Below are 8634 nucleotides of genomic sequence, written 5' to 3'. Positions count from 1 at the left end.
TAAAGTCCTTGAGGATTAGAAATAAATATCCCAGAGTGATGGAACTTCAGAATTAGTTATAAGCTACACTTTCCCCCTAAATTTAGGTCCTACCCTGCTTTACAGTGGTCTGGGCACAGCAGGTACTCAGTGGATTGGTAGTGAGGGACACCCTCCCTTCTTCAGAACTTGATTATTCTAATGAGAAACTTCTGCTATTGGATGACCACCGGTAGGATGTCTCCTTCTGGGAATTGTCAGTCTGAGAGTCAATAAACATTTATTAATCACCTACTAAGTGCCCAGGCAGGGTGGTAAAGACAGAGGTTACAAAACAGCTCCGGCCCTCCAAAAGCTCACAATTTAATGGGGGAAGACAACAATTATGTACAAACGAGCTATATACAAGATAAAAAGAAAATAATTAACAAAGAGAAGGCACTGGAATTAAAAGAGCTTCAGAAAGGCTTCCTGTAAAGATAGGATTTTAGTTGAATTACTACATTGAACTTCTGTTTAGTCCTAATGCTTTAATATTTAAACTCTGAACTAAAAATTGGAATGAATGGCATTCATCTGCCAAATCTCAAACTGAATCTAAATATTTTTTAACTGAACTAAAGTTTTTTGTTTATTTATTTTTAGTAAACATGATTTAGTGAACCAACCCTGACCAATTCTTGTTTTTTAACATCACTGAACTAGAACTAAACTAAATCATTACATTTTCTAAAACAAAACAGTATTTCAGAGGTTAACAGTTAAGTGTAAGTCACTGGTCCTTACATTGTTTATGTAAACTGTGCAAATTATCATCCAAAACAAGGCATTCTAAATGACCAGTAGTTAGTGAATATACATGGATAAATGTGTTTGTAGATTCATCTATATTTTCCAGAAAAATCTAAAAGATAAATATGTACCAATTTTATGCTTTACTTTATTCCACATATATGTGTATTATATGTGTATATACATATATATGTACACATGAGTATGTGAATATTGAAGAAATATACCTACACATATAAATGCAAATACATACATGCATACATTATATATATATGTGTGTGTGTGTGTGTGTGTATATACATATCTATCTATCTATCTATCTATCTATCTATCTATATACTGTGGTTTAGAACTTGAATTTTAAGTGAATTTTTTGGTAATAGACTAAACACCTATGTATTTGTTTATCTATTTTTAAAAGTTCATACATATATAATTAAAATTTTTTTGCTATTTTTATCACTATCATTATTTATGACTATAACCTCCAATCCCTATCCTGGTTTAGCACCTGGCACAATTCCTTTCACTTAGCGAACTGAATTGAATTGAAGGGAAGGGAAGCAGGATGTGTCGGAACTCCTAGACAAGAAAACTCTTTAGTTCAATGAGTACTTTAGCTTGTCTGTAGATTCAGATTTTCAGACAAAAGAAACACAATTGCCTTTTGGTGTGCCTATCAACTTCAGGAAAATGGCTGAGTTTAAAGATGATTATAAAGCAATCTACACATGAATACCCACAACTCTAATGCAAATGAATTACTTGAGCTGTGGTCTTCAGCTTGCTGGGAAAATGCTCACCAAAGGTGGCACCAAGATTATTCTCTGGAAGAATTGCAAAGTAAGTCAAGTTTTCTTGGTCATCCTCCTATCTACTTTCTCAACAATTCTTTGCTCCTTGTGGAGTTTCTCCTAAGTATCTTATATGTACCTCTACTATACTGAAGTTTTCAATTGAAGGTCAATTAATGCCAAATTACGTGTTAGGAGATAATTAAGATTTCCCCCAATAACAGGCTAAATTTATGATTGCCATCTGCTTATTTGCTTTGTAAGACTGGAAGGAGCATCATCCTAAAACTTCCCTTCCTTCTTTTGACTTTAATTTGGTAATCTACTCTTTCCTTAAGGATTCCCTAGCTTTTGTAGGTTCTAGTCATAAGTGACTTCTAGGATACACTATGCATTTTAACTCTTTTGTGATTTGAAGAAGTTGGTCTTTTCTATCTTTATGCCCAACAAAATGTAGGCTGCCTGAGGGAACTGTTTCCTCCCCAGTACTTAGTACTGGTACCTGGTAGGCAATTAACACCCACTGGTTAACAACCTCTCTCCCTGACCAACCTTTTTTCCCCATATGCACTCGTCTCAACAAACTCAAATTAATTTAGTAGTAGGAGTCACTGTAGATTAATAAAGGGCAATAGCATTGAGAGATGGAGGACTTGGGTTTGAAGGTTGAATAAACATCTTTCATACTGTAAATCCTCCTCATCCATCCTCCCCCCATTTTTTTTAATGAGAAAGTTGGATTTCAGCTTCCAGTTACTTATCTTATGACCTTTCTCAGAAGTTGAAAATGTCTGAGGCTAGGGGGCTGCTTTTTAAGGAACTACTCCTTGGGGAGTTTTTCAGGGAAGATTTCCTGAAAGATAGATGTGAGTTTTGAACAATGAGAAACAAGCAGAAAGTAGATTTGGGAAAAGTATGAGGGGAAATGGGTGGAGAAAGAAAAGGCGCATTTTAGGTTTGGGGAATGGTTTCAAGTAATCAATCAATAAATATTTATTATATTTACCATCTACAATGTGACTGATACTGAGGATAGCATGTCTAGGGCTTTGTATGGTGCTCTGATACATAGATAATACTTAATAAATGCTTTTTTGATTTGATTAAACAAATCAAAAGGCTTCAAGTCCTAACAGGTATTGGTTAGATATGGAGCTCTGGGCAACTCATTTTCCAGTTTTGTGATAATAATATTTGTTCCTCATTGAGTTATTAGTTTTACATATTAATGTATAGTTGATGTCTGGACATCACTGAACATAGTGTTTTTCCACTTGAAGAAAATGAGGAAGTTGCTCTTTGGAGAACCAGGATGATATGTTAAGGAAATGACTAGAGAGAGACAGACTGTATAACACACATAGACATTTTGTAACTAGTTCTGTTATACTAACCACCTGCTAAAAAAGTAGGCTCTTTGCCTAAAAGGTATTCAAAAAGCTCATTCGGCTTTAATTCTGGTCTCTTGGTCCCAGTGTTTTGGGTGGGGCACATTGTAGTGAGTACTGAAAGGTCCAGTGGATTTCCAGGCATCCAAGTTTCACAGCCTGAGGAGCAAAGATGCCTTGAGGTACCAATGGACACAAGCAGGAGTATCCTTCCAGAACCCAGCCCAAAGGTAGTTTAGGGGCAGGCACTAGTCGTGACATATCAGATATGGATATAGTAGGGACAATACAATGTAAGAATTGAATCTCCCTCTCCCCATCACTTTAGGTGTGTGTGGGAGTGAGAGGAGGGATTGTGTTCTTAGGTGTTGGGAAATATTTTTGCTTGTTCTTTCTGTATCTTTGGACGAAGTAACTTTATATAAAAGCCAATTTTATTTGGGGGGGCTTGAGTCAATGGCAATAGAGAAGAATCTGACCCAGAGAGAGTAAAGCTAGAATCAACCATATTACAAAAGAAAATTATTTTTATTGGCCTTGTTTTACCATTCAAATGCTCTTTGATTTGGCAAACTTCTATTTTTATTCTTTTTTGGGGCAAGGTCCCTCTTTTAGTGCATACATCTGGTGTAATTACTGATCAGGTAAAGAGTATTGTGTAGCAGACAGAATAAGAGTAGACTAATAGCATATGTGTACAGTATGAATTCAGCTTAATGACTTTTTCTCTTAAAATAGAGTAAGGAAAGGATACGAGTCTGGAATAAATTAGTGATTAAAAAAGTCTGATTTTAAAAAAAAGACATCATCTAAGACATATCAGTAATTAGGCCTTTTAGAGTATGTTTTGGACTAATACCTGAATATAAAAAAATACTTGTTAAATTCTGAGTACACATACTCTGAAGGTAATTTCCATATTAAAGTACAAGATACCAACTTTCAGTTTAAAAAAAAAAACAACAATACTTTCAGAATACATTTTTATTTAATTTTAACATTTTCCTTAGCTACATCATATTAGCAAAATAGGAGAAGCAAATGTGCTTCCATTATTCTAGGAATTCTGCCTGAATACTCTTGAGTTAGATATACTGACAGCTTTGTAGCCACTCTAACCCAAAGAGAACAAAGGCTAGGATTTAATTTTTGAAAGATCCTTTTACCCATTTTGCTTATCTAATACAGATTTCATGATCAGGGTTATCTACTGCACTGGTATGTCTCTGTTCTTAGTTGGCAGTGCTGGGTATATGTCATCCAAACCCACTTAGTCACCTAGCTGTCATGACACTAAGGTCATCGTTACTGGCAGATATGCCATTGCAGATTTAATTCACTAGCATTAAAACCTCCCAGGGGTGTGATTTTTGTCTTATTTTCCCCTGCTTTTTCTTCTCGTTTCTTTTGCTGCGTAAGTTTATTTGCACAATATGACTGTTCCTAGAAATGCAGGATGTTTCAGGTTTGCTTCTTTGCTAAAACTGACAATTCCCTAAATGACTTTAGGGTAGTCACATATACCAGATGCACATTCCAGTACAAAGAGTCTGTGTTTTGCTCTTTGGTCCCCTATGCACTTATAGTCAGCAATTTCTGAGTAAATCAGCATAGTGTAGTGGAGAAAGTGCTGGGTATGAAGACCAGAAGGAGGCCTGGGATTAAAAAAAAAATCCTGTTCACTGGCTAGCTAGAGGTGTGAATCTGGGAGTCACCTAATCTCTTAATGCCTCAGGCAATACTCTAAAACTTATTCACTAAATTTGGGATGGTGCTTGGAGGTGAGACTTCCCTATGAAATCCAATATTTTAGTTATTTCTTAGTAATCACACATATACATATATAAATACATATAGCTACATATACATTTAATATATACTATCATTTAAATCCATGTTCACTAGATAACCAGAGTAATATATATATGCACACAACCTCATATATAATATACACACACACAGACACAGAGACAGAGACAGAGAGAGAGACAGAGAGAGAGAAAGGGAGGGGTGAGGCACCAAGGGACTTACCAAGGGAAACAAAAGGCCAGCATATAACAAAGGTGATAATGGATACCAATTTTCCTGACTCCCAGATCAAAACACATATTATACATATGAAAAAGATATTTATGTTCATGTTTATAACAGATAATTTATAACCTACATATAATATACGTAGATATGTATGTTTTGGCCTGGGAGTCAGGAAAACTGGTACCTAGTACTATTTGATAATAACCTGACTGTGTGACATTGGGTGAGTCCCTTAATCTTTCCCTATCTCATACAATCCTCTAAACTCTTAAGTTGTGAACTGGGTGCTCTTCTACATTCATACAAAAAGTTTCTCACTCAATTTCCCTATACCAATGAAATTACAGAGCAGCCCATACCTCCAATATGTATTCACATGTGCATAGAGACAAATTCCATAATGTGATTTTAAAATCACCAGGAATTGCTTCTCATATTGAGAAAAACTTGGCTAAAACCACTGAGGTGTCCCACATTCCATTTCATACTGGCTGATTTCTTCACAGGTTTACAGGCAAATGGAGACACTGAGTATGTTCAGTTTCAGTAGTTCTAGGGAAGAAAATATAGTTGTATTAACAGAGAAACCTAGACAAATTGTTCTATGGAACTACATTTCAGCAAAGTCTGACTTCATTAGAGTTGAAAAAGAAAAAACTGCTCCACCAGGCTGGAAGACATTTGACTAATAAGATTCATAGTGCTGTTTCCTTCTTGAATTCTTGTGTCTATAAGCATTTTAAATAAGTGCTTTTAAAAAGTTTCCATATTAAATTTTATAAATTTTATTTTTGTTGTTAGAAGAGGAACAATGTCATTGAGAAGGGAATGTCTCAACTCATGTGTGGATTAGATTTAGGGGATGTAGGGATGCATAATTATCAGTATCACTTTCTCTTCCAGACACATATTCAGTGACTGTTGATGGATGGGATGCGATGGGGTGAACTCAGCATCTTGACATTTTTTACCAGGGTATGATTACTATGCATGCCATAGTTTCTTGGAGCCAAAAGTGAGAGTTGGAGGAAGACAGATGAGCAGTCTTAAAAAGAGCTTGGCAAATTCTAAAGCTTCCTGAACACCCTGTACACCTATGCAAGCTTTTGTTAAAAACCCATTAGATGCATTTAGGAGGCACAGTAAATAGAGTACTGGGCTTGGGTTCAGGAAGATTTGAGTTCAAATCCAGCCTCAAACTCTTAGCTATGTCTGGCCAAGTCATTCTATCTATCTGCTTCAGTTTTCTCAATTATAAAAAGGAGGTAGTAATAATATTAACTAAATGTTGTCAGGATCAAATGAGATTATACTGTAAAGTTCTTAACACAGTGCCTGAAAAACAGAAACTGACAAAAAGTATTCAAGCGCTCTAAGAAGACATATAAGTACAAATAAACAGAATGGAAGTTCTAACCATAGAAGGACTTTAGAGATCTAGTTTAGATGGGATAGGTAGATAGTGTAGTCGATAAAGCAGTATAGACTCATTTTCCTGAGTTCAAATCCACTCACACTTATTAGCTTTGTGTTCATGGGCAAGTCACTTAACCCTGTTTTCTGTAGTTTCCCCATTTGTAAAATGAACTAGAAAAGGAAATGGCGAACCACTCTAGTATCTCTACCAAAAAAAAAAAAAAAAGTAAAACCCAAAAAAGGTTATAAAGTAGATTCATGAGTTTGTTCATAGATCAAATCTCTAAGGCCTAGAAGGGACTCAAGATGTTGTTGTGTGGTCCAAATCAATCATTTTAAAGATGTGGAAAGTAAGGCTCAGAAAAGGGAAAAGACCTTTCCTAAAGGAGGAAATGGCAAGACTAAAACTCAGACCCTGTGACTCCACATTGTTTTTTTCACTGGCCCAGACTGCCTCCCCATGATAAATGTGCCTACTGAGATCAATCAGACCTCAGTATCTCTTCACATGCAAAAAGGACAAAAAACACTGACGTCTCCATGTTTTAATATCAAAATATCAATTATGCATTTGCAATGTTCCTATTTTCTAAGAATATTCAACATTTAGTATTTGAGAATATTCAAACTTTCAAAATAAGCAGTTAGGCATTATGGAAAGTGTGATAGGCTTAGTCAGGAAGCTGTTGTTCAGTCATTTCAGTCTTATGCAAAACCATGTGACATTTGGGATGTTTTCTTGGCAAAGATACAGGAATAGTTTGACAGTTCTTTCTCCAACTTTTTACATATGAGAAGACTGAGGCCAGCAGGATTAAGTGACTTGCCCAGGCTCACACAGCTAGTAAATATCTGAGGCCAGATTTAACTCAGGAACAAATCTTTCTGTCTTCAGGCCCAGGGCTCCATCCATTGCCCCACTTAGCCCTAGTTTAGGAAATCCCGGATTAAAATTCTGCTTTAGACTTGTTCTGGGAGGAAGGACACATCATTGAATCTCTCTTAAGATTTATCTATAAACTTTATAAAGAAAGAATGGGAACATAAAATAGCAGCAAGGGCTTCTGATTTTCTTGATCATTCTAGTGTACTTCCTGAATTATTGGACGTTCATCCCTACCATCATGTTCATTCTAAGCCAGGGCAAATGAATGACTGAATTCAAGAAATACTGTACCTTTAGCTTGGCTGTGCTTGGCAAGAATGCAAATAAAGCTTGGGTTTGAAGTGCTCAGCAGCATTCTCCCAAGGAAATGGAAAAGTTTAAACAAGGAAGCCTTCTAACTGCTTTCACCATCGTAACTCAGTTTTCTGCGTTGGCCTTCTACCTCAAGTAAATAGCTAGAAAACAACTTTTCACACTTTTTTTTTTTTTTTTTTCCAATGACACTGTTAGAAGGCATCCTTTCATACTTGATTTGTAGTTAAATAATTTTTTATGCAGGCTTATGCAGAATTCGGGACCAAACTTTTATATTTATACCTCCCCTTATTCTTTTGAATAATGATGTTGCACGTGCTGTTTGTGGGTTTCAGAAAAGCCATGATCCTTCAGGGAAAAGAAAAGGAAAAAAATTCTGAGAATCATAGCCAGCATGAGCTCCTCCTAGTCCCCCAAAAATCCAATACCAGAACCACAGAACAGCAGGGTTATCTGGGAGGTGAGACTCCAACCCTCCTCATTTCACCACTGAAAAAGCTAAGTGACTATTCCAAAATGATCAGCTAGCAAGAGAACAGACAGTGACTCTAAGTGGACTTCTCTTTCTTTCCCCCTCCTTGCGTTTCTTCCCCATTATTCCAACTTTTCAAATGTGCATCATTTTTCACAAAGCTATTGCCCTGAAAAGTGACCCAGCATTGTCTCATTCAAAAGGACTCACAATACTGATTAGTTCTGCCCACTAGTGTTTTTAAAAAAGTATTCTACGCAGGTCCACTCCATTTTGGCAGGAAACGCAGGGTCTTTAATTCAAGTTTTAGGGAAGGCCAGAAAGAACTTTGTCGGCCAAAATTGCAGGAAGAAGGTTTTAGAGCCACTTTAAAAAGGGGGTGGCGTGAGGAAAATCCATGTTTTAATTGGCTAATATTTAATGGGAAACAAGATGCTGGTTATACATTTAAATGGAGGCCTCTTCCATAGGGCCGCGGAAACCCGCACCAACCTTCATGCCAACCACAAAAATCAGGCTGGCTTTTGTTCCTCCTGCTTCCCTCCCCCTCCCTTC

This window comes from Sminthopsis crassicaudata, chromosome 1 (assembly GCF_048593235.1).
Source record: "Sminthopsis crassicaudata isolate SCR6 chromosome 1, ASM4859323v1, whole genome shotgun sequence".
In the NCBI taxonomy this organism is placed as follows: Eukaryota; Metazoa; Chordata; class Mammalia; order Dasyuromorphia; family Dasyuridae; genus Sminthopsis; species Sminthopsis crassicaudata.
Note: the sequence above shows the minus strand (reverse complement) of the source record.